This window comes from Rhinoderma darwinii, chromosome 11 (genome assembly GCF_050947455.1).
Source record: "Rhinoderma darwinii isolate aRhiDar2 chromosome 11, aRhiDar2.hap1, whole genome shotgun sequence".
NCBI lineage: Eukaryota > Metazoa > Chordata > Amphibia > Anura > Rhinodermatidae > Rhinoderma > Rhinoderma darwinii.
Genome location: NC_134697.1, coordinates 65917375 through 65945089, shown reverse-complemented (window position 1 = coordinate 65945089; position 27715 = coordinate 65917375). Strand labels below are relative to the sequence as shown.

General features: G+C 44.4%; 1 protein-coding gene across 7 annotated transcripts in view; it reads right to left on the bottom strand.

Moving 5' to 3' along the window:
• CCSER2 (coiled-coil serine rich protein 2) overlaps positions 1-27715 on the bottom strand; it is a 157833-nt gene that overhangs the window by 116801 nt on the left and 13317 nt on the right. Inside the window, exon 2 of one of the 7 annotated variants that reach the window (XM_075841699.1) lies at positions 641-743. The exons of the other annotated variants lie outside the window; for them this stretch is intronic. The gene's annotated coding sequence lies outside the window, so the exon portion shown is untranslated. The remainder of the gene's footprint in view (positions 1-640; positions 744-27715) is intronic. 7 annotated transcript variants of the gene reach the window in all.

Here is a 27715-nt window from a genome sequence, read left to right as displayed (position 1 = left end):
ATGGCATCCGTTAAACATATCCTTTTTTTATTGGATGCCTGGATAGAAAAAAAAATAATAAATAAATAAAAATCGACCAGTCTAGTCTATCTAGTTAAATATTGTATACCGGACGTATACCACCCAACGCAGGCCAAAGGGACACTCTCCGTATAATGGAAGTATATAGGTACATTTGACCGAGGCATCTGGGGTTTCCCTGATGTACAGGCAATATACAGTGTGAAGGAGGCCTAAGGCTGGGATAATGGGGAGCTCATCCAGGGCCTTGACCCTCTGCTACATTTCTACGGAGCTGCCGACACAGACCCCGAAAGTCAGAGGTTTGTCATGGAGAACTTCAGGGGACTTTCCCCATGGTAGGGGCCCCTGCCGGCGGGCGACACGGGCCCCTTCATGCCGCGGGCCCCGTAGCAGCCGCTACGGCGGTAGTTACGCCACTGATCAGAACAACCCCTTCAAAAGGAAGAATTCTCCCTCCATTTTAGAAAACAAAAGAAGAAAACACTACATCTGTGAGCAGATCCTTAGAGATGGACACTGCAGAGGGGCAAAACCAGTGAAAAATGCGACATACAGGTGACATTGTGGTTATTTCACACGCAGACACAATACATGACAACACGCTCTGAAAATCCACCTGGAACGAGGACGGCTTTAAAGAAGGTCTGATAAAGGGTCTCCGGATACGCAGGCTGGAATATTTGCAGGTGCATTTGGCCCAGAGCTTGTTTTCTCCAGATCTAGACCGGTAAGTGCAGCAGGAAAAGGAGCTTCTGAGTCACGACACAAGCTTTGCTATTACATTATCATCTTTAATGTTTTACAGGCACCATTAACATTTTCATTGCTGTTCATAGTGTGTTACAAGAATTCAATCAAGGGTTTCATGTAATACTTAAATATCAGTAAAGTAATAGCGCAGATATAATACACTAAAGCTTCTGATGTTAGAGTGTGGTCACCGACAGCTGAACTTGGTGATCGCTCGTGCAGGTGGGAGGAATTTTTATATATACACACATATATGTATGTGTGTGTACTAATATATATATATATATATACACATACACACACATACATATACACAGATACATACACACACTGTATAGGAGTGGGAAACATACATATACACATTATATATATATATATATATATATATATATATAAAAAATATGGAAATAACCCACTCCTATGGAAAGGCTGAAGTAAAAAAAAAAAAAAACTACCGTTATTTTCTCTGAGAGAAACGGGGACAGAATTTTGACAGAGAAATTTAGAGAGCATAATCTTTACATGTGCTTTTATATTTTACGGATATTAACATTTTTTTTTCAATAATCCTTTTGAATAAGGGCCTGTTCACATCTGCTTCCGTCATTCTGCTCCGTCAGAGGAGCAGAACGACAAAAATGATGAAAGCGACAGTTCCGCCCAACTGAAACCATTGACTTTAATAGGTTCTGTCGGCTTTCCGTCAGGTTGTCCATAGTTTTTCCGGAAACAATAGACAGAATGCTGCACTATTTTTTCCAGTATTTTTGCCGGAAACTGCAATGCAGTCGTGAATTAGACCTTACCCAGGCAATATGCCTAGAAACTTGCTACTGGTGCCAAACTTTTCCCTTTCCCTGAGCAGTCTTGTGTGAGGACTTTCAATATTAAATTCAGGCATTTGCAAGTTAAAGGCTATGTTTACCTTTGAAGACAATTTTTTTATTTTTTTAATAAAGCAAAGTTTCATTTTATTTTGAACGACTTTTGAATTGGGTCTTATTAAAAAAAAAAAACGTTTACATATTGATATACAGCTTCCATGTTTCCGGTATACATAGAAACTGTATCATGCAGTCAAAGCGGAATCCGTCAGGGCAACGGGACTGACGGCTTTGGTAATCGCTATCCCTGCGTGTCTCTGACACACAGGATACAGCTATTATCGATGAACTTAGATGTGATCGAGAATAGCTGGATCCTACGTCAGCGTTCATCGAAGACGTCAAACCTGTAAACCTGACAGATTCGGCTTTGACTGCAAGACACAGCTTCTATGTATACAGGGTACAAAGAAGCTGTATCTCAAAAAGTAGAAAAAAAAATACAAAACTAATACAAAAGTTGTTCAAAATAAAATAAAACATTGATTTATTTAAAAAAAATTGCTCATGTTTAGTATTTTTGCAGGAATTAGTCAGGCCTTGTGATGTTGGGGGAGAATAGTGCGTCAGTGCTTTATGTGGTGCTCGGAGAAGGTGCTGGGCAGCTCGCCTGATCTAATAGTACGGGTGTAACGAATAAGATGTCAGCCAGCATGGTGCACTACACGTAACCATGTGACTAGCACCTTATACAAGACTGATCTGTGTGCATTTATAATACTTAACAGCCATCCCCACTAAAATGGCCTTTCAATAACAAGGCATACCTCCCAACTTTTGAACTTGGAAAAAAGGGTCATTTTTAAGCCACGCCCCTAACCACGCCCAATATCCTGCATAAACACATCAAATCATGGCCAGATCCTTCTGCAAATAACGCGCGCACATTGTCACCGCGGATCTCTCGACTGTCTGGATATCACAGATATTATATTTCAGGTTATATCGTCTTTGTGTTACCGTTCCTAACTTTGGTATAACATTTGCTCATCACGGTGGCGGCTGCAGGACAAACCAAAAGGCTGAGAACAACGAAAGTCAAGAGGGAGACCCTGTGGTGGATAACAATTGGCAGGTAGCAGAATTACATGATGGGGATTTTTTTTTTCAAGTTGTGTAACTCTGCTACTGGTCAATGGAAAAATCATCCACCAGAGCCCTCCTGTAGATTGCTCCACACACAGCCCCCCTGTAGATTGCTCTACATACAGTCCCCCGCCCTGTAGATTGCTCCACACACAGCCCCCCCCCTGTAGATTGCTCTACACACAGCCCCCCCTGTAGATTGCTCTACACACAGCCCCCCCCTGTAGATTGCTCCACACACAGCCCCCACCCCTGTAGAGAGCTCCACACACAGCGCCCCCCTGTAGAGAGCTCCACACACAGCGCCCCCCTGTAGAGAGCTCCACACACAGCGCCCCCCTGTAGAGAGCTCCACACACAGCGCCACCCTGTAGAGAGCTCCACACACAGCGCCCCCTGTAGAGAGCTCCACACAACCCCCCCCGTACCATAGCGCCAGACGCAGCCCCCCCGTACATGGCGCCAGACGCAGCCCCCCCTGTACATGGCGCCAGACGCAGCCCCCCCCTGCACATGGCGCCAGACGCAGCCCCCCCCCTGCACATGGCGCCAGACGCAGCCCCCCCTGCACATGGCGCCAGACGCAGCACCCCCCTGCACATGGCGCCAGACGCAGCCCTCCCCCTGCACATGGCGCCAGACGCAGCCCCCCCCCCCCCCACATGGCGCCAGACGCAGCCCCCCCCCGCACATGGCGCCAGACGCAGCCCCGCCCGCACATGGAGCCAGATGCAGCCCCGCCCGCACATAGCGCCAGGTGCAGAACGCCCCCCCCCCGCACATGGCGCCAGACGCAGCCCCCCCCTGTACATAGCTCCCTGTAGGTAGCGCAACACAACCCCCTTATAAAAGAGGTAGCCGGCCCTACTGATGCCACTCTCCGCTCTGCTTTCACTCACCGTCAGTAGAAGGCAGGAGTCTTGCGGCGGCGTTCTCACTGGTGTCGATGCCAGCCCGGGAGTGGACCAGCCCAGTCATCTGACCGGTGAGGTCAGATGACAGGTCAGGTGACTGGACTGGTACACTCCCGTGCTGGCATCGAACCCAGTGAGAACACTGCCGCAAGACTCCTGCCTTCTTTTGATCGCTGCTGCAGACGTCTGGCATGCAGGGCGCCTGTCAGTAGCGATCAGCTGTTTTGATACAGCTGCAGCGTCCAGCGGGACATTTTGCAGACCGCCCGGGACAGCGGTGAGAAACCGGGACTGTCCCGCCAGATCCGGGACAGTTGGGAGGTATGACAAGGTAGTGAGTGGTATTGAACCTGCTAAACAGGACCCAAACTTCCGAATAGGGGGGGGTGGGGGGTCTTTAGAGCGCACAATGACGGGCCTAGAGGAATCAAGAAACGGTCTACAGCTCCTTCGCATGAACGGACCAGTCACATCATCCCTTTCAGCCATTTAGAGGAGAGAATAGTGCCATTTTAAATACACCATTGATCAGGAGTTTGGGAGGGTTCAGAGGCCACAATAAACCCCCCCCCCCCATCAGCTTGCGGTTATCTAAATGCTGCCCTACGTTAGATCTGTCTGGTTACAGGTTCTCTTTGGGTTATGTTGTATAAATGCAAGTAGTTCCTGTTTGGTTATTTCTCGAGGTTGAAATTCACGTGAAATGATCTGGAACTTATAGTCTGTTCATTCTACACAAAGAGACATTTACAGAGGATTCCATGGCTCAAATGATTATCCTAGAACAATGAGTGTTTCAGGACCGGGCTGCATGAAGCATAGTCACACAAAAGCAGTGATTATTTCTGCCTTATTTATACATAATGTCCAAGTTAATATCACTTCAGCAACCACTCTGGCTACTCTCAACAACCAGCAGGTCAACACAGACACACGATGTAATGGCAGGAAGGAGGTGAAGGGAAAGTGAGCCCTAATCTACCCACCGCCCTGTCCCTGCCTACTTGCAACGACCCGCCCTAGGCGACGGGGTACAACTGGGCGGCGGTCCCTACGCTGTCTAAGTGCACGGGAGAACAAACAGGGAACACGCAAGGGAAGGGGCAGTAGCCCACGGAACGCAGCGAGGAAACGGAGCGGTGAATGAGTAGTCAGGACCAGGATGAAGTGGAGTATACCAAAGTGAGCACGGAGAAGGAAGCAAGCCAGGGGCAAAGAGAAGCAGGTTAAGCGGAACTGCAGCAAGGCAGAAGCACGGCAGAAGCAGGCTGGAGCACGCAGCAGTGGGGCCAGGAATCCAGAAGAATTACAAGCACTGGGGAAGAGAACACGGCAGGTAATAAAGGACAGGGGGCGGAGCTAACTCCGACTGACCAGGCCGCGATAGGCTCTCCCACTCCTGAGCCTGCCACCCTGGTTGGTGGGAGATGGTGTCAGTCGAACAGGTCTGGCCTCAGGTGTGGATTGATTAATCCCAGGAGTATACCTAGACGTAGTACCTGGCAGATCCCTAACACACGAGTTCAGACTATTGATCCTTAGGCCTCATTCATACGGCAGGTTTTCCCGGCCGGGTGCCGGCCGTTCATAAATCGGCCGGAACCCGGCTGCATTAGGAATAATAGACCCCTAATGAGGCTATTCACACGACCGATTTTTTGACGGCTGGGAAAACCGGCCGTCAAAAAATAGGACATGCTCTATCTTCGGCCGGGTACCCGGCCGCCCGGCTCCCATAGAAGTCTATGGGGCCGGGTAATACACGGCCATCACCGGGATGTGTCCCGAGTGATGGCCGGGTTTTCCGGCGCTTGCGCTCTATCTCCTCCTCCTCACAGCGCAGAGTGCATGTGAGGAGGAGGAGTTGATGCCATTTGGACGAATGGCATCGCTGTACACTGTGTGGCAGGGCCAGGGTGTACAGCAGGTGGAAGGGAGCGCTGCGCTGGCTCCCTTCCCCAGCTTGTTTTAAAAGCGCCCTTGCCCGGCGACACCTTCGATGGCGCCGCTAGCAGCTGCAGCAGCTGATACTACTGTAGCGACGCCACTATAGCAGAGCGGGGAGATATCTCCCCGCTCTGCTATGTGCTAGCCGCACTTTAGCTCCTTGAAGGAGCGGAATCCCCGTGTTTTCGGGGATTCCTCTCCTGGACAGAGCGCTTGATGTCTCTGTCCATATCTGGGCAGTGACATCAGGGGAAACTCCTGAAGCGGAATCCTCGAACACATGGGGATTCCCCTTCAGGAGTTGCCGCTGATGTCACTGCCCAGATCTGCCCGGCCCGGCACGGATGCAAAACTTAATGCAAACCGGCTGGGCAAAATGGCCGATTTTACCGGCCGACACTCGGGCTCGGGAACGACCCGGTCGTGTGAATCCCGCCTTAGGCTGGGTTCACACAGAGTTTTTTGCAGGCAGAAAATCGGTCTCAAAATTCCGTTTGGAATTTTGAGGTAGATTTTGCTCTGCCTGCACGCCGATTTTTGCTGCGTTTTTTCGCCCGCGGCCATTGAGCTTTCTCTGCCTCCCATTAATGTCAATGGGAGGTCAGAGACGTAAACGCCCGAAGATAGATAGGGCATGCCGCTTCTTTTTACCGCGAGGAGTTTTTTCCGCTCGTGGGAAAAAACGCCTCTACCTCCCATTAAAATCAATAGGAGGCATTTTCGGACGTTTTCCGACGTGGTTTCGTGTAAAAAAAACTCAGTGTGAACTGACAAAGGAGTTTTTCCCATAATCAATATTTATCACCTATCCACACGAAAATAGTGTTCAGCAGCCCCATAGAAATGAATGCAGCGGTGGTCAAGCATGCATACCAGCGCTCCATTCCTGTGGGGCTCCCAGGAACGGCAAGGTAAGCCCGTCCTCGTGATCGGTGGGGGTTCCAGTAGTCGGACCCCCACCGATCAGATATTTATCACCTATCCTGTGAAGTGGTGATGAATAATGATTATGGGAAAAATCTTTTGTCCACGGAACTAAAGCTGCAAATACACATATATATCTACTGTAATGTACATGGGGTAGCCCGACTGCAGGGCCGGCGTCAGCACCCGGCGAACCCCGGCAAGTGCCTGGGCCTACTGCATTCGGGGGGGCCCACTCGGCTGACGGGTGCTTTACCCTGTCAACTTACATAGCAGCAGTGGACTGGCCCACTGGAGGACGAGAGTATCCTCTGGTGGGTTAAACCGCCAAACTGCATCAGTAAGCTTTGCTTACGAATGCAAAGCAAGGGACATCAGTGTCCCGGCGCAGGTGACGTAATCACTGATTAGTTGGTCATAAGAACAGGTATTGTGAGTTTATTTTAGCTTTATTGGCGCAAAGGAGGTCTAACTTTTATATGGTGGCACAAACTAGGGGTCTAAATTCTAAATGGAAGCATAAAGGGAGCCTAACTTCTATATGGGGGAACAAACTGGGGTCCTAAAATCTATATGGCGGAATAAAGGGGGCCTAACCTCTATGATGGCTCAAAGGGAGCCTAACTAATACATAGGGGGACAAAGTGGGCATACATTTTTTATTTTTTTTATATTTTGTGTGAAGTTTCTGCCGTTTTACTGCCGCCACGTGTGAGTTGCATCGCAATGGGACCCACCGAGGCCCTGTCGCCCAAGGGCCCACATAAACCTGGATCCAGCCCTGCCCGACTGACCCGACACCTGCTCGGCATCTGGATTTTAACGTGCACAATCCCATATTCAGCTGAAAAAGGCTTAAAACCCATATAGACCTAAATCCTTAAAGAGGCTCTGTCACCACATTATAAGGCCTCATGCACACGACCGTGTTCGGTCCGTGATATACGGTCCGCATGTCGGCCGCTTGTCCCGGACCGTACAAAGTACAGGGAGCCGGGCTCCTAGCATCATACTTATCTATGACGCTAGGTGTCACTGCCTATCCACGTAACTACTGTCACACACTAAAACATGATTACAGTACGGGACAGTAGTTCCGCGGACAGGCAGTGACCCCTATCGTCATAGATAAGTGTGATGCTAGGAGCCCGACTCCCTGCACTGTGTTCGGTCCGGGACATGCAGCCGACATGCGGACCGTATATCACGGACCGAACACGGTCGTGTGCATGAGGCCTAAGTGCCCTATCTCCTCATAATGTGATTGGCGCTGTAATGTAGATAACAGTGGTTTTTATTTTGAAAAACGATAATTTTTTAGCAAGTTCTGAGCAATTTTAGATTTGTTTCTTAATAGACAACTGAGCTTTTTTACCAAGTGGGCGATGTAAAGAGAAGTGTATGACGCTGACCAATTAGTGTCATACACTTCTCTCCATTCATGTCCATCTGTACTCAGCACAGCTTGATCTCGCGAGATTACGCTGTGCTGACACATACTCCCACATTAACTTTATCTAAGTGTCTTGAGAGTGAATAGACATTGCCTTCAGCCAGGACACGAGATCTATTCACACTCCCGACACTTCGCGAAAGTTTTTGTGGCACTTACTCACACAGCACAGCGTGATCTCGCGAGATCACTATGTGCTGTCATTCACAGCAGGATTTCGCGAGAACACTCTGTGCGGTGATTAAGTCCCTCACAAACTTTACCGAAGCGTCGGGAGTGTGAAAAGACATTGCGTGCTGGCTGGAGGCAATGTCTATTCACTCTCAAGACACTTCGGTAAAGTTACGATGGGAGTATGGGACAGCACAGTGTGATCTCGCTGTGAGTACAGATGGACATAAATCGAGAGAAGTGTATGACGCTGATTGGTCAGCGTCATACACTTCTCTTTACAACGCCCACTTGGTAAAAAGGTAAAAAACGCCCAGTTGTCGATTAAGAATCTAATTAGCATAAATCTAAAATTGCTCATAACTTGCTCAAAATTGATTGTTTTTCAAAATAAAAAACAATCTACATTACAGCGCCAATCCGATTATGTAGGAGATAGGGCACTTAAAATGTGGTGACAGAGCCTCTTTAACATAGCTAGAGGTTTGCTACAATCAAATCTAAGCAAACCTTTGTGAGGCTCTGTTCACACGGTCATCGTGGTTATTACCAAGACTATGATAGTTCCATTGTATAATATATATGCCAGATCTCAGGGGGGGGGGGGGTGGCGGCGCAATCTGCCGGGGGGGGTGGCGCAATTTTATGGGGGTGGTACTATCTATAAGGGGTGTGGTGCTATTTACATGGGTACTGTGGCATTATATGGGCACTACCTACAGGGGACACTGTGGCGTTATCTACATGGGCACTGAGTGTGGAACTATGTAGGCACTATATGCAGTGGGAACTGTGGCACTATGTGGGCACTGACACTATGTGGGCAATGTGACACTATCTACATGGGCACTGTGGTGTTTTCAAAGGGTTGGGACAAAAAAAACGATTAAAATTCATGCATTTTTTTATTTTTTTTAACGTCCATGAAAAACGGATGGAGAAAAACCGGCCAGATGGCCGAGAAATGGATTCAAATTTTGAAACACGTGGATGCAAAACAGCCATGAAAAACTGATAGTTGAACCATTAACAGATTTTTTCTCACAGCCATGTGAATATAGCATTATAGCCCTCTTATCCGTTCACAGAGATGCAGTGTGACGGAGAGAGAAGACGACTAATTGTTACAGAGCTGTACAGTGTGGGTGGGTGCGCGTGTGTGTGTGTGTGTGTGTGTGTGTGTGTGTGTGTGTTTACACACACACATATATATATATATATATATATATATATTACAAAAAAGTGTTTGTTTTTTTCCACATTTTAGTGATTTGTCTGCTCATAGTAAATATTCAGAACATGGAACTAATTATACTAATCTAGAAAATGAAAGCCTCAAGTCTTGTAAAAAAAAAAAAAAAAAAAGTATCAATTATTGTGATATTCAAAGCAGTTGCAAAGATATCGTTTAAAAAAGTTCATATCAGAAATGGAAAATTTGACATGGACACAGGGGCATCAATGACCCTTGGTCATGAAAGGGTTAACATACATTTTGGAATGGACCCTGTATACCATTATGGCAAATTTCAGCTGTGAGAACAACTCGGTAGGTATATTTTTCAGCTTCTGAATATAATGTAAACAATAATGTTCCAAATCACTGAAAGCAAACAGAGATTAAAAATGGTGACGAATTTTGTATAACTTTTCATTACACAATAATTAAGATTTTAATATTTTTGCCCCTCCATGTTCCAGCAGTTATGTTTTTTTAAGATAAATAGGAACTACACTTCACATCAAAAGTTCGGATTGGTGGGGTCCATGTGCTGATACCCCCACCATTAATTTTACGAAGGTGCAGAAAGGCTCAGCTGAGCGCTTTGCTCCTTCGGCTGTGATCAGCGCTCATCGTCACGCTGAAGACGGTTCACATAGAATGCCTACGTGAGCCTTCTTTAGCTTGACAGGGAGCGCCGATCATAGCCCAAGAAGCAAAGCTGAGCCCTCCTGCACCTTCGTATCTCTGTGCAAGCAAGTCTGGGGGATGTGGGGGGTTATGTAGCTCCCCCCACCAGTTAGTGATTGACAGCCTTACTTTTAAAACATGTTACATAGGTTGAAAAAAAGACACAGGTCCATCAGGCTCAACCTTTCCCAATAAATTACCAGTCATTCTTTGCTTGATAAATTATAACACTCGATGCCATTCATATATAAAAAAAATCATCTAGCGTTTTTTTTTTAAATGCTGACAGTGTCTGCCATCACTACCTCTTGGAGAAGAGTATTCCATAGCTTGACCACTAACTGTAAAGAACCCTTTTCTATATTGATGTCTGAAACGTCTTTCTGCCACACTTTGTAGAGTCCTTGGAAGGAACAGATCATGTGCTAGTTCTCTGTATTGACCACACATATACTTATACATATTAATAAGATCCCCTCTAAGACGTCTTTTTTCCAAGCTGAACAATCCTACATTTTTCTAGCCTTTTATTGTAAGCGATATCACCCATCCCATTTAATAATCTAGTTGCCCGCCTTTGAACCCTCTCCAGTTCTCCTATGACCTTTTTACAATGTGGAGCCCAAAACGGAATTCCATATTCTAGATGTGGCCTTACAGAGAATTTATAGAGAGTGGTAATATTACATTTGAATCACAGGTTTTTATCGCTCTTTTTATACACCCTAAAATCCTATTTGCTTTTGCAGCTGCTGCTTGACATGTAGTGCTGCTTAGCTTAATGCTACTAGAATACCCAGGTTCTTCTCTTGTTCCGTTATCCCCAGTTTTATTCAATTTAATGTATATGAATTAATGCTATTATTGCATCCTAAGTGCATTACTTTACATTTATCAACATTAAATTTCATCTTCCATGTTTCTGACCATGCTGCCAGTTTATCTAGGTCTTTCTGTAATATTTTATAGTCAAGTTGAGTTTTAAGTATCCTACAAAGTTTTGTACCGTCAGCAAAAACTGAAACCTTGCTATTAATCCCATCCACAAGGTCATTAATAAAGAGAATAAAAAGAATTGGGCCTAACGCCGATCCTTGTGGTACCCCGCTGCGGACTTCAACCCATTTTGAGAAAGTTCCAATTATAACAACTCTTTGTTTTCTGTCCCTTAACCAAATTTTACCCACTTGCACCCATGTTCCCCCAATCCCTGTGTCTGTAGCTGTATTAAAGGAAACCCGCCAAATCGCTGAGCAGGGTGGATGAATTATTACACACTTTGATGCATTATATATGCTTTTGTACAACATGCGCCACCCCCTTATCATATGCGGTTCTCAAATCGGTCCGCAAAGAAGAGCTGACAGGACTGCTTTAAAAACTGGGTGTTAGTACATTTTATATGAAAACATATAGTTTCAATTACAGTTCTAAAGCAATCTAATAAACATTGGATCCGATAATGAACGTTGTAAACTCTGCATGGATGATTGTTTTATGTAAATCGTACTGATATAATGACAATTTCATCATGAGAGAGAGAACATTGCACTTTGACCATAATGTTAATTCTTAGGAACTGCCAACTAGTGTCTGTTTTACAAATATCAAAGTCAAGTCACTTAGCTGTCTACAGGTACTATAGCTAGAATTCATATTCAGAAATGTAAACGTGCAGCCGTTCCGGAGAGCCAGAAGTGACGAGTCCAGGTCTATTCAAATATCCTAGGAAACTCAATGTCAGGGGAGCACAACCTGCGGCCCGGGAGGCACATGCAGCCTGCAAAGCCATTCTGTGCACCTCTATATTTTGGGACTCTCTCTGTTAGGAGAGGAAGAGATGAGGTGGAGAGGTATCTTCCTATAAATACGGCTCTTTTCATTGTAGCTAATGACGAGTAATTCCTATTACCTTCCCATGAGAGAACTCTGCACCATTGAATCTTGCTTACTGGAGTGCCAATTGGAGAGCAGGGGATCCCCATTCTCTCAATAAGTGGGAGTCCCAGAAGTGAAACCCCCAGCTATCAGAATACCCCTTCAAGTTGTATTGCTGCTTTTGTGGTACAATCTAACAATGTGGCCCTGGGACCAAAAAAAGGTTGAGCACCCCTGTCCTAGGTGTATAGACAGTGTGCCCATTAATACTGGAAGGCATTGATAACCGGGGCAAAGGAGGCATGAGAACAAACAGGAGATGGTAAAGAAGTTGTAAGGATTTATTTTTGTTGTGAATATATTATAGAAAAGTACTTTTGGAAGTGGAATTAGGCTTATATTGATGTTCTATCCTTCGGATAGGCCACCAATTTGTGATCCATGAGGGTCCAACCTCGAACTCCAGCAATCAGCAGAAAGAGGGTGTAAATGAGGGTGTTACAGCTCCTCAACTGCACTACTGATAAGGCTACTGCAATTGTGCCCAGCACTGAAGCTCAGCCCGTTTAATAAAAAAAAAAAAAAAAAAGAGAGATTCAACAAAAATCAAGTCAAGTGTAACGAAAAACTTCTATAAAACTTTTGACACGTCATAGTGACATGTCAGAAGTTTTGATCACTGGGAGACAGAGCATGGAGAACCCCACCGATCGCCAAAATTAAAACGGCAGAAGCACTTGGGTGAGCGCTGTGCTGCTTCATTTCTGATCGTTTTTCCTCTGAAAGCCAAGTGAGCCGTGTATGAGCTCAACAGAAAGTCTATGAGTCCATAAAATCCTCACTCGGCTTTCCGAGGAAAGGTCATCAGAAACAAAGCAGCACGGTACTCAAGACCCCCACTGATCAAAACTTCGGACATGTCCCTTTGACAAGACGAAAGTTTTATAGAAGTTTAACTACACCGTTTTTCAGACAAAGAGATATTGAAAGGTGCAACTGACATTAGTGTTAGTGCACAACATTTAATGTATAATTGGTATTTTTTGCCTTTCGGTAAGTTGTATTAAATGAACACGTGAGTTCAAAAGGCAACTGCATCACATACAAATCCATGGAAATGGAAGAGCTCGACACAAAACAAAAACAAAACACAATTATCTAGACAATGATTTCACTAGACATGCAAAATAAAGAAACACGTAAAAGGTAATTGGATAGCGTACAGAAAGTATTATGTCAGGTACATAGGCTATAAGGGGAGGGGACACTAATTATCCAGATGACCGTGTCCTCTATATTGCTCCAGGTGGACAAGTAACGAGCGCGAGAATTACTCTCTCAAGCTAGGCGTTCCTCGAATCTGCACATTTGTACCGGTTTTTTTTTTTCATCCACTCACAAATAGAAGGGGGATCCACAGACAGCCAATGCATCGGGATAACCATTTTTCCTGCCATAAGTATCCAGAAGCTAAATTGGCCTTTTCTTTTTTTTTTTTTTTTTTTTAAGAATACAGGAGCCTTACACCTTCTAGTAAATATCTTAAAGGACTTTTCCTGTATTTGGATACAGCTGGAAAGCCATGGGAATGGGAAGGTAACATTCCTCTGGCATTCGCCAAACCCAGACTCGTCCATCAGTCTGCCAGATAGAGAAGTGCGATTTGTCACTCCACAGAATACGTTTCCACTGCTCGAGTCCAATGGCAGCGTTCATTACACCACTCCATTTGAGGCTGCCATTGTAGTTGGTGACGTAAGGCTTGCATGCAGCTGCTCGGCCATACCATTGAGCTCCCGACGCTCAGTTTTTGTGCGGATGTTAATGCCAGAGGAGGTTTGGAACTCTACGTAGTCTGTCACTTTGTGGTGGAGTTTCTCTGGTTCCTAAACGCTTCCATTTTGCAATAATATCACTCACAATTGATCGTGGAATATCTAGGAGGGAAGAAACTGACTTGTTGTAACGGGAGAATGGCGGCCCCATTCATTCCTATGGGGCCATGCACACGACCGTGGTTTCCACGGTACGTGCATGGCCCCGGAGCCTGGACCGCAGAAAGAACGGGCAAGCCTTATTACGGCCATGTTCTGCGGTCCGGGCTCATTGCAAATAATTGCCGTGGTCATGTGCACAGCCCGCGATTTGCGGGCAACTCGCAGCTGTCACTCCGTGGCCGGACGACCCGGAAATCACGGCCGTGCACATGGCTAAGGTTGTGTGCATGAGGCCTAAGAGGTGAGTCCCAATACTTTTGTTCATATAGTGTGTCTCTAGATCAATATAGGGAGTGGATTGGGAGACTAGATGCAGCTAACAGGTCAGATGGTTCACCCTCTAATAGATTTGGACATCAGACATAGCAAATAGACAGACGCCTGTTCTTTGTTTGAATAAGAAACATGCTACGCGTGGTTTTAAAGAAAAATGAAGGGAGATGGATTGGCACCGCTTGCAACACATACAGAATCTTGGGGAGCATCTGGGTTTTAAGGGCAAACGCAGGCCTTCCAATTGTTATCTAATACCAGTTACAAGAAAGTGTATAATTCTCTGAAAAGAGTAAACTTAAAGAGGCTCTGTCACCAGATTTTGCAACCCCTATCTGCTATTGCAGCAGATCGGCGCTGCAATGTAGATTACAGTAACGTTTTTATTTTTTAAAAACGAGCATTTTTGGCCAAGTTATGACCATTTTTGTATTTATGCAAATGAGGCTTGCAAAAGTCCAAGTGGGCGTGTTTAAAGTAAAAGTCCAACTGGGCGTGTATTATGTGCGTACATCGGGGCATTTTTACTACTTTTACTAGCTGGGCGTTCTGAAGAGAAGTATCATCCACTTCTCTTCAGAACGCCCAGCTTCTGGCAGTGCAGACACACAGCGTGTTCTCGAGAGATCACGCTGTGACGTCACTCACAGGTCCTGCATCGTGTCGGACGAGCGAGGACACATCGGCACCAGAGGCTACAGTTGATCCTGCAGCAGCATCGGCGTTTGCAGGCAAGTCGATGTAGCTACTTACCTGCAAACGCTGATGCTGCTGCAGAATCAACTGTAGCCTCTGGTGCCGATGTGGCCGACATGATGCAGGACCTGGGGCAGGAAGTGAGTGACGTCACAGCGTGATCTCTCGAGAACACGCTGTGTCTGCACTGCCAGAAGCTGGGTGTTAACGAACAGAAGTGGATGATACTTCTCGTCAGAACGCCCAGCTAGTAAAAGTAGTAAAAACGCCCCGATGTACACACATAATACACGCCCAGTTGGACTTTTACTTTAAACACGCCCACTTGGACTTTTGCAAGCCTCATTTGCATAAATACAAAAATGGTCATAACTTGGCCAAAAATGCTCGTTTTAAAAAAAATAAAAACGTTACTGTAATCTACATTGCAGCGCCTATCTGCTGCAATAGCAGATAGGGGTTGCAAAATCTGGTGACAGAGCCTCTTTAAGCTGGAATTTGAGTACCTAATTATTTTATTGCCACAACTGGACATCTAAAAGGGAAGCTTGTTTTAAGTAGCTTGAAACGGTCATGGGACCCAAATATTTAAAGCCTCTGATTTTTGCTCAAGATAATTGTAAAATTAGATACCTCTCCAATAGTATGAAAGAGGTGCAGAATAAGAGGGATAGCTGGTGTTGGACTGGTTATTAAAATAAGATGAGAATCTCCATAACTAATATAAATCATGACGGTGAGAGTAGGAAGCCCTGGCGGGTACCATCTCTGGTTGAGGGAGTGTCCAACAATGTACCTTTCCCTTAATTCTAGCATGAGGGTTAAGATGAGATAGAATAGACGAGACAAAAACAGGTAAAAAGTGGAAAGATTCAAGTACTCATAGAAAGAAGGACCAATCCACCAATCAATGGCCTCTTCAGATTCTGTGCCAACAAAACCAGCGGTATTTTATTATGTTTTGCGTAACAATAGAAGTGGATGATTCTGGTTGTATTGTACTTGTCCTCTCGGCCAGGAATGAATCGTATCTGTTCTGGGCTTCCTAGTAAGCCATTGACACAGTGTGCTAAAAGTTTAGCCCACCATATTAAAATAAGCATTTAGAAAGGAAATAAGCCTATAACTTTCTCTTTGGAGATAAACAGGATGTAGGTTTCTAGTACTTGATGCAGGAAGCGGTTCTTCGGCTAGTATAGAGTTACACATTTTAAGAAGATGCACTAATGCATTCCAATTTTGTCATAGGGTCAGTGGTATCCCTTGGTTATATAGAGGGCTTCATAAAAACCTTTAAACTCATTCGCAATATCAGAAGGGTTAGTAACTCTAGTAACCGATTTAGTGGCAATAGCCTAAATAAAGAATTTTTTCCTATGTTTTTTTTTTTATCTAATAGAGAGGTCAACTTAGAACGCTTATCGCCTTAGGGATATTGTTTAAATGTACAGAGTTTGAAGGCGTTAGCTGCTTTAACAATAAAGAGGAAATAAACTTTTGACATATCAAAGTGACATGTCAGAAGTTTTGATCGGTAGGGGTCCGAGCACTGAGACCCCCAAGATCACTATAACGAAGCAGCAGAAGCGCTCGGGTCAGCGCTGTGCCGCTTCATTTCTCATCAGCTTTCCTCGGAAAGCCGAGCGAGCGGTGCACGGACTCATAGCCTTTCTATTGAGCCGAGGAAAGTCAAAATCAGGAACAAAGCAGGATAGTGCTCACCTGAACGCTTCTGCCGCTTAGTTTTAGCAATCGGTGGGGATCTCAGTGCCCGGACCCCCACCGATCAAGACTTTTAATATGTCACTATGACATGTCAAAAGTTTTCTAAAAGTTTAGTTACCCTTAAGGCTACATTCATACGAGCCTATCAGATTCACGCGCATGAATCTGGTCCGTGTGTGTTGCGTTATGCATCAGTGTGCTTTGCGAGTGGCATGCGTTATTCACACACTCACAAAGCACATATTTTTTATTTTTTTTCAATGGAATTGATGCGCAAATCACGCACCCATTGACTTCAATGGGCGTGTAGGTGCGTGGAAACGCACCAATATAGGACATGCAGTGAGTTTCACGCAGCGGACTCTCGCATGTGTGAACGGCCACATTGAAATAAATGGGTCTGTGTGCAGTGCGTGATTTTCAGGATGATAAGTTCCCCCCTCACTATAAACTTGTGTGATTCCCACAGAATGAGCTTAGACATATCCGGGGTAGAATTTATGCAAAAAAAACGTGGTTAATCTTAACCGCTTGGACACGTCGGGCCTCATCCGCTAGTAATGTCTCATTCAATACCCATGTCCAGGCCCTAACCAGAAGGGAGTGAAAGGATATAGTGAGAGAAGTGGGGAAGTGGTCTTAGACCACAATACTACCTATTTCTGAGCAAGTAGCATTCTTTATATGCCTATTTGAAATAAAGATCTAGTCCAACCTATGGTAGGAGTGGTGGGAGATAGAGGTTTGGAGGCTTCACAACACTCCTTTTCTGTTAGGTGTGCCATGGAGAGGGTGGGTGTGAGGGTTCTTAAAACTTGTGTGGTAAGGCAGTCATCTGTTTTGAGGTGTCCAATGTAGGGTTGAGGGCCAGTTTGAAATCTCCCCCTACAAGTAGGTCTCCTACATCGAGCGGCAGCAGTGAGTTAAGTGTAGATATTAACCAGATAACCTTTTCAGTTTACTGAACGTCAATTACTATGCACTTTGCAAAATAGTTCAATGATTTTTTTTCGCCAAAAGCAAATTCATAGAAGCCGCTGAATGGACACGTGTTAAATAAACACTACACACCTATACACCCTAGGTTCAGTTGAAATGACTTGTACCGCTGTTTGTTCAGAAAGCAACATCAGAATCGGAGCTTACAACGGGTCAGTGGGCAAATACAATTGTAGCACAACATTCAAATGGTAAAATGTACATATCTAAAAAAAAAAAAAAAAATCAATGAAAAGAATAAAACAAAAATGTGCTCATGTAATTAAAGATCAAAAGATATTTATCAAAAGCAATGGAGAATAATATATATAAAATCACTAAAGTGCGTAAAATCTCTGTGTCCCCAAACCTCTTTTCATTATATTTCCACGGAACATGAAATTTCATCTGCAACAATTGATGACTTAGCAAAACGCCCAACCATATTCTTTATGCTTAACAATAGGTTTATTACTAAACCATCAAGATAGACCCTACGGGAGCACAATTTCCAAAAGTACATCGTCTTGAGGATTAGGAAGCAAATACAAGAACAAGAATGCGCCCCGTCTACTGCAAAATCCCTTCACAAAAGGTATAACAATGTTTTCAGTTCTGCTCTTGTATCAACAAGAAAAAAGACTCATTATATGTTAAACAGGACAAGAAAAGGTTTAAAAGAACAGCTCAGCCCTTTTACAGGGCTTTAAAGTGCACCTGTAAGACGCATAACCTTTAAGCACCAAAATCTATAAAATGACCTCAAAAGGAGTTCTAAACTTTTTGCGTTAAGATGTCAAAGAAAATCTAAAAGCTCCATTTTTTTAATATAACCCACTCTTTAATCAGTCAATCCATTCTTGTTCTTACGGTTAATTATTATTAGTATTGTTAGACAATAGTCACATTACCATGATTGGGATTCACAGGTCTTTTCCAGTATTTTTGACAGCAAGAATACAGCAGTCTCCAGTGCTATTTTTGCCTCTAAAATACGAAAGCCCTGATGGAATTATTAGGGTGCAGTCACACGCGGCAGATTTTGATGCAGAATTTTCTGCAAATTAAAATCTATTCCATTCATCTGAATGGAACTTGCAGAAATCCCTGCACCTGCTGCAGAAACAACCACATCCAAATGAAAGGAACGGATTTTCAGTCACAGAAAAGTTGCGCACCAAAATCAGCTGCATGTGACTGCACCCTTATAGTTAATGAGATCCAGCATAGCGGTCATGTCTCCATTATAAATAATAGCCATAGTGCTTTTATGTGCGTGGGTCAGAGTAGGGACGTCTATGTGCACCCCAAGTCTCACAGACATTCAATGCACTTCACCTTGAAACATTGCTGTAATTCTGTGCATATTATGGCTTGAAAAATTGAATACTGAAGAGCATGTACTACTGGAGTGCCGTCTTCTATTTTATTGGAATTCTATATATGTAGCCCACCTCTCAGCTACCTGTAAAAACAGCTCAGGTGTTGTACACCTGCCCAATGCATCAGTCAGCAAGACGGTACCATACGAGGTGATCCCGGTCTCCGTTACTACTCTCTGCCACTCACTATCACAGTGGGCTCTCCGGGCATTGCCGAGCACATTGGTAGGCAATGAAACGCCCAGATGATTAATTTAATGAAAATAAATATGCAGTGTATAGAATTCTACCACATCCAACAGAAAATACTTCAGACTCTACTACCTCCACCGCAAAAGCCTTCTCCATCTGAAAGACAATTGCTACTAATACAATTCTCTAATAGTTCATGTAAAGCACATCACCGTTTCCCCATGTCATCTGTACTGAATGTGTAATTACGAAGTCGTGTGTAAACTGTGGATGAAACAGAGACTACACGTGGATAAAACATAATTACCAGCAATATACGAAATAGGAGAACATCTTGTTCCGACATTGACAGACACATCCAGCAAAGAGGATCAGACATCTTACCGGCAGCATTTTTCACGCAGAGACGCACTACTTACACCATTTCCCTTTGTTGATTGACCACGGGCCGATCCTAGTAGCAATTTAAAGAAGGCCTGCAAATATTCTCCTAGCAGTTATCTCCTATAAGCAGCAAACCATTAGACTGCGAGAATCATTTCAACCTATAAAGAGGTTGGAATTACAGTGCACAGCATCGTATACTCGGTAGATGGGAAATCGCTTCTAATAGCAGCACATCAAAACTTCTGCTTCGTCCGTCAGGCCGTGTGCACATAGCACAAATTGTACTAAATCTGCGGCAGAAACTCACAGCTAAAACTCAGATCTTTGCCGTGGATTGGCACGCGGATTAGCCCCATTATAATTCAAGTGAACTAATCCATGAATTCTCAGTGTGGAATCCGCAGCAATATTGAACAAAATGTGAATTTTAAAATCTGCAGCGCATTCATTATTCCAAATGGATATGTTACTGAGCGTTTGAATGCGGTATAAAATAGCCGTCAGGCCACATGCAACCGACCGTAAAAATCATCCGCAATTGCGGACCCATTCACTTCTATTGACCACGGACACCTTCCCGTATATTTGCAGGAAGGTGTCCAGGCCGTAGAAGTGTCCCGCAAATTATGGAACATGTCCATTCTCTTGCTTTTTACCGGCTGTGCTCCCATAATTTGTATGGGAGCACAGGCCAAAAATGCGAGTGACTGTCCGTGGCCACCAGCGGCCGGCCATGCCCAGAATCGCGGGCCATTATTACGGGCACGGCCGTGTGCATGGAGCCTTAGCAGATTCTGTCAGTATTTTAGGAGCATATTATACACCTAATCTCTGACAGAATCCTGAACCTGGCCTAAATGTAGTTTACTTTCTCCCTTTGCTTACTAGACAGTCTATGTTAAAAACCCGGGGTCCCTATACAAGTGCTTCTCCTGGCACCAATGACAAAGCTTTCCATTCAGCCAGTCAACGTGGTCATAGAGGACACAACTACGCTCCACAAAGTGTCCACGTCCTACATCTTCGCAAACAAAATGGACATGAAAAATGACTAGCGGGAGGAAAGGATTAGAAGTTTTGTCATTAGTACCGGGAGGGCAGCGGTTACGGTATAATGAACCTGGATCTTGGAAGAAAACAGAAGAATACACGTACAGCTACAAATCACCATGAAAAACAATACACATTGCCAGTTTTATCCCTAAAAGATTTCTAAAAGAATTCTTCATACCAAAGAGTCAGACAGTTCCTCCTCCCAAGACACAAGCCATAACAGTAAGATAATGAAATGGAAAATATCAACCCAGCAGTGAATAAGCTTCTTGGACATGTTGATACGTTGGTCAGAACATGAAGGGTTGGGGTGGCGCATCATGTATAATGACGGAGGGAGTTTCCAGTTGCTATCCACAATAATACTCACGACTTGAATAATCAGAAGTCATTACATGCAGTAATGCAGCTACTGACAAACCTAACTGACAAATTAAAGCAATAAAACAACAGTGGAAAACGTCAACTGTAAGGAAGAAGAGGTAGTGGACTCCTGTCTCAAGTTCAACCAACGTAGAGCAATGCAGAATTATAAGAGAAGAAAACCCCCTGATTAAAGCCCAAGTATAAAGAAATAATAAGCCCCGTATTCACCGCATTATACCAGTGCCTCCTTACTTACCGGACTGCATTATTTTGATAATTGTACAGACACATAGGTAACATGTTATCCAGCGGTTTAGTGAAAAAAACAAACATAAAAAGGACTATTGTTGTAGAAATGTGAACTACTGAGACACACTGCAGGCTATGTTCACACAGAGTTCTTTGACGCGGAAACTGCACCTCAAAACTCGTCAAAAATGGTCCTAAAATGCCTCCCATTGATTTCAATGGGAAGTGGTTTTCACCCGCGAGCGGTAAAACCGCCTCACGGGAGAGAGGAGGGACATGCCCTATCTGCGGCCGTTTACGCCTCTGACCTCCCATTGACATCAATAGTAGGCAGAGAAAGCATATTTCGCAGCGTTTTATGCCCGCGGCGCTCAATGGCCGCGAGCGAAAAACGGCGTGCAGGGAGAGGAAAATCTGCCTCAAACTTCCAAACGGAAGTTTGAGGCAGAAATTCCACCTGCAGAAAACTGTGTGAACATAGTCTTAGACGGAGTTCAGACGTGGCAGATTTGACACAGATTTTCGGTTCCGATTCTGCACCGAAATCCCACAATATAATTACAGTACAATGTTAGTGATTAGGGTTTTACAAAACATTCATACATAGATTTGTCTGCTGCAGATTGTAGGGCAGGCTGCAATTTTTTTATGTTGCGGATTTGTCGCCGATTTTTGTAGCTTGTCTCACACTTTGGAATCTGCAGGGAATCCACCGCAAATCAGCAGACAAGTCCGCCGCATGTGAACTCATCCTTAACTTATGTTGAACAAAACCCAGAAGCTAGAAAATTAACTCCTGAAGGGGCAACTCCTTTTCAGGTGATCTATTTGGGCATATTGACATGTGTAATACTACGGTCCCTTGCCGGAAATGTGTGAGTCCACAGCGTCCCCTGGATGAATTAGCAGAACATCAGGGACATCAACATCCGAACTGTGGTGAGAATATGATCACCAGGTTGGTTTTGAGAAAGGATAAACCCTTTAAAGAGGTTGTCTCAGGACAGATATTGATGGATTATCATCAATTACTATAATGGGCTGACACTGCAGCCTCTGGAGAAAGCGGAGCAGAGCCAACAGGAGACAAAGTGGCACCGTGCTGGTCTAGCGCTGCTGCCAGGTCATTCTAGTGATTGGTGGAGGTCACAGCTGGAGGACCCCTGCCAAATGGATATTGTTGCATTTGCTAGCTATATGCCATCAATGTCTGTCACAAGGAAACTCCTTTAATGCCCGTTCTCAACACCGCACAAACCGTGAACATAACCAAATGTTCAGTTTTGCGCAATTTCAATGCAAGGACTAAATGTGCATGTAAAAGAGACATGGGTTCATACGAATTGAATATGTGAAATACAAATAATTTGCAGCCTTGGGTGGAGTAAAGGTTGACAATGGTAAATAGTAGTTAGTAGTAAGAAGGGAATCGGCTGAGGATGGATAGGAGCATTCACTATCCCTTGTAAGAGGAGAACCAGAAGTCACAGACAGGAGGCCGAATAGGCCACACAAATCATAACGAGCTTTGGGGATTAGAAGTTTTTGTTAGCTCAATGCAAACCGGAGTTTTTAGTTTTTCCTTTAAACAAAATAATACAATTAAAAATGTAAAAGTAAATCATCCAAAAGGAAACATGTTCTGAGTGTAAATGTGTCTAGCAGATATGCAATACCTTCACTTTATAGAGTATGAGACAGAAAAAAAAAATGTGAATCATCATTATAACCTAGGTGTGGCCAGACTGACTAACCTGAGCACAACAAGGGCCAGAGGGCATCATATAATGACGAGTTACCAAACTAAACCCAACGTCAGATATAATGATTACATTCTAACAGATATTACAACAGAAATTAGATACCAATAGACTTCATATGAAGAGCACTGGGCTCTACGTGTAGGGGTTTGTGTGAACGAGAGAGAAATGGACAGAGGCCAAAAGTAGCGCTCATGAGTAATAAACAATACGAATAACAAATGAATCCGTCAGCACTGCAACAAAAGGGTTTTCTGAAGCAGAAGACCCAACGGCCATTGAGATCGAAATTGTTCCAAAAGGAAACAGCAAAGCTGAGCGCACACATCAGATCTGTGCCCGATTAAACATGGCAGTTTGGCTGGGGTGAACGTGCTCTATAGTCAGGAGGGTGACCAGCAGCCAAATACCTTTAGTTCCACTAATGTCGGGTAACAAAGTTTGTAAAACCAAACCTGGCAGATCTAACTTCCCAATAACCAGTCCAAACCCAGGAAAGAACTCCAAGCAGTGCCTAGTATTCCGCTATAACAAACGTCCAAGCACAATCCAGAAGCCTGATGAAGGAGTAATACATTTGGTAGGGAAACCCAGTATTAGGGCCCATTCACACACACTATTTATGGCCCATCTTTCCTTTGATTTTCTTCCTTTCATCTAATGCAATCCACGTGGCCCCTCAGATATAAAATATATCAAGATTAATATGTATTTAGATATTCTATGACAGGAATACTACAAAATACAAGTAATGGGAAGTTCAGACTTTAATAAACCTTAATGATTTGTCTGAAAAATTGTGTTTCTCCTAAAACAATCCATTAACACGAATTTCAGTAGACAGTTTTTGCCAGAGTGTCCATTATTTTCCACTTAATGGATCAATATAGCAAACATTGTGCAGATAAAGTATTCTAACAAGGAGCTACAGAATCCCACACTAAATTCCCCACCATGAAAATAATTGCAAACCACTAACTGGAACAACAAAGTCAGAACCACAGCCAAACCGTGTACAGAAAAACTGTACAGAATGGAATTTCATCTTATCAGAAAAATGTGTGAAACCTTGGAGAACCACTATCAGCAAAATGCACAATGCTATATAGACAGTCAGTATGATCAAGGCTGATAAATCCCAGCAGCTGGGTAATCAGTGCCCAGAAACTTCAGCTAGAACCTAAGTATGAGGGTAGTTTTCCAATGATGTCTATTAAAGGGATAGGTCATCAGTACATGATCTGTGGGGTCCGACACCCGAAGGCTCTGTCACCAGATTTTGCAACCCCTATCTGCTATTACAGTAACGTTTTTATTTTTAAAAAACGAGCATTTTTGGCCAAGTTATGACCATTTTTGTAGTTATGCAAATGAGGCTTGCAAAAGTCCAAGTGGGTGTGTATTATGTGCGTACATCGGGGCGTTTTTAATACTTTCACTAGCTGGGCGCTCTGAAGAGAAGTAACATCCTCTTCTCTTCAGAACGCCCAGCTTCTGACAGTGCAGATCTGTGACGTCACTCACAGGTCGTGACGGCCACATCGGCACCAGAGGTTACAGTTGATTCTGCAGCAGCATCAGCGTTTGGTGCCGATGTGGCCGTCACGATGCAGGACCTGTGAGTGACGTCACAGATCTGCACTGTCAGAAGCTGGGCGTTCTGAAGAGAAGAGGATGTTACTTCTCTTCAGAGCGCCCAGCTAGTGAAAGTATTAAAAACGCCCCGATGTACGCACATAATACACGCCCACTTGGACTTTTACTTTTAAACACACCCACTTGGACTTTTGCAAGCCTCATTTGCATAACTACAAAAATGGTCATAACTTGGCCAAAAATGCTCGTTTTTTTAAAATAAAAACGTTACTGTAATCTACATTGCAGCGCCTATCTGCTGCAATAGCAGATAGGGGTTGCAAAATCTGGTGACAGAGCCTCTTTAAGCCGGTTTCGGCTGCCTACGGGCACAGGACGTAGATGCCGGAAACAGTGGTCTCTGGCCACAAAATTGCGGCCGACCTGCAGCTCTGCTCCTATTTAGTACTGCAGCTCTGCTCCTATTCAGTACTGCAGCTCTGCTCCTATGCCATGTACGGAGCCAACTGCTTCCGGCTCCGTACATCACATTATGTGAAACAACATCCAGTGCCCGCAGACCACTGGAGCGTCTGATCTGTGCAGGGTCCGGGTGACGGACCCGCACTGATGATATACTGATGACCTATCCAGTGGATAGATCATCAGTTGTCTAGTAGTGGACGACCTCTTTAACCTTCTAAATGTTGGGCTATTAAAAAGCTAAATTGGGTCCTGCTGTGGTCTAACTGCCTCATAAAGTCTACAAAATAAAGCTATCCATGTTATGAGCGAGCACACGATCATCACAATGAATGCAGAAGGGTGAATTATGGAAAGCAAGAAAGTCATGGGCAAACATAAAATGGAGCAGTTTCCCCTAGAAATACATTCTATCCATCACTTTTTTATGGTGGGCTGTATATTAAAGAAGTGATTGGTTTCATGGTGTATAGACCGGATAGAGGGGAATATGTGATAATGGCGACTAATTGTCTTCTTAAACGGCTTTGTGGACATCAGGTCCCTGCTGAGCCTAGAAGGAAAAGTCCACCTGGCAACCCATTAAAGGGGATGTCCAGGCACGGGGCGATTTTATATACTGATGACCTATCCTGTTCCTCACTTGCATAGGAGCAGAGCTGCAAAATGGCCCCTATACTGTGACCGGAGCAATCTGCTTCCGGCACGGACATCTGGTGCACAGGAGCCAGCGGGAACAGCTGCTCGGTGCGGGGCCCGGAACGGCTGCTCGGTGCGGGGCCCGGAACGGCTGCTCGGTGCGGGGCCCGGAACGGCTGCTCGGTGCGGGGCCCGTGTGTCAGAGCCCCACCGATCATATACGAATGGCCCAAAATTCTACATTTTTGTAACTTTTGAGTGATTTGCAACTTTTCTAAGCCAGAAAAGTGCCGTATAAATATTCCCCCCATGACCTTTCTCATGAAATGATCAAAACCTACCTGGTATTCAAACGGTGAAGGGTCCAGGCACTCCTAGGTAGAAAATCATTTACTTTTTTTTAAATCACAGAATGACACTTTCCTTGAATCTTTTCTCCAGTGTCTCTCAGATATTCCAACAATAATCACCACATTTATTAAAACACACACAAACACAATTGCATTTACCTTAAAAGTTACTTAAAATGCCCAAATATTTTCCAGTTGTCAATTCACCTATCCTTTAGGGTTTTTTGGGTTTATAGGTTGTTGCCTGGGGATACGACAATTTCATTGTCTGGTAACAAGTCCAAGATTATATTCAGTTCTTTATCGTTTCTTCCATTCACTGCCCAGCACATAGAAACAGTGAAAATGGACTATTGCCTTAGTAAGAGCAAACACCCTCCCTATTCTCAGCGCAGATATACCTAGTACAAAATGAAAGCCTCTTCCATGAAATCCTTGGCCAATGTAAGATAATGTATAAAATGTAATATAATTGCTGCAAAGCATATTACAGTAACTGCCAGCATTGGGAGTGCGTGCTTAGATTGCTGTCCCAGGGATCAAAAATGGTCAAGTGTGTACAGGCTGGATGCCAACCTACAGATCGGCACTGTAGGATGCACCTTTGAACCTCGGAAAATAAAGAAAATTGAATTGAAAGAAGTATTCTGGCTTTTTTCCTGGTGTTGCATTTTATGGGTAGCCGTTCAGTTCCGGGCCGCTGTTGGATCACATGGTCTTCAGTCTGACTCCCTGTATCCTACAAGGTCTACTGTAGAAACCGGACTCACATCAAGGCTCTCATAGACTTGCATTGAGAGACTGACTTCCTGTCCGCACATGTGCAGATGCTGTAGGAAACAGGGAGTCAGCCTTAGGATCGCATGACCCACGGCGGCCCAGTATGGAGCGGCTACCCGCCAAATACAGCACCAGGTAAGCCGATACACACGACTACATTTTACTACATAACATTTGCAAGCACAGAGATGGGATGAAGGAAAAAAAAAAAAGCCTGAGTTCTTCTTTAAAGCCAATCTGCTGCTAGGACAGAAACTTATAATAAACAGACACCTTAGACTAAGGCTACACGGCAACTTTGGCCATGACACCGTTCACACGGTCACAGATCGCCGTGTCGCACGGTCTACATCGCAGGTAATGAAAGTGAATGTGACCACAGTCGCAAGGAATCCAAACCAGCTGGACTTCTTGCCACTGCAGTGTCGCAATTGCGGCAACTTGTGGGTCGCAAAGTGACCACATTTACATTCATTACCTGCAAGGCAGTGCATCACAGCCATGTTTAGCTTTGCCACCTGTGCCGTGTAGACCTAGCCTTCAACAAAAACAACAAGTCAGTGGCCCCTAGAGCGCCCCTCCAATAAAGTGAATTGGCTGTAGAAGAACGTAAACGAGGACAAGAAAGTAACAAAACATTTACATATTGGGCTGCGTTTACATCACGTTATGTGAACACGTTCCGAGCATGCGCCGGGAAAGAGTGTATACATCATGGAATATTCCTGACATATTCCTCCGAAGTAAAGCCCCTGTGCGATATCAACAGAATCGGAGTAAAGAAACAAAAAAAAACAAAAAAATCAAGCAAAGAAGAGGTTAAAGTCTTATTAGCTTATTTTGTAACTCTAGAATTGGTTCAACCAACATCAGTAAGAGAGTGAAGC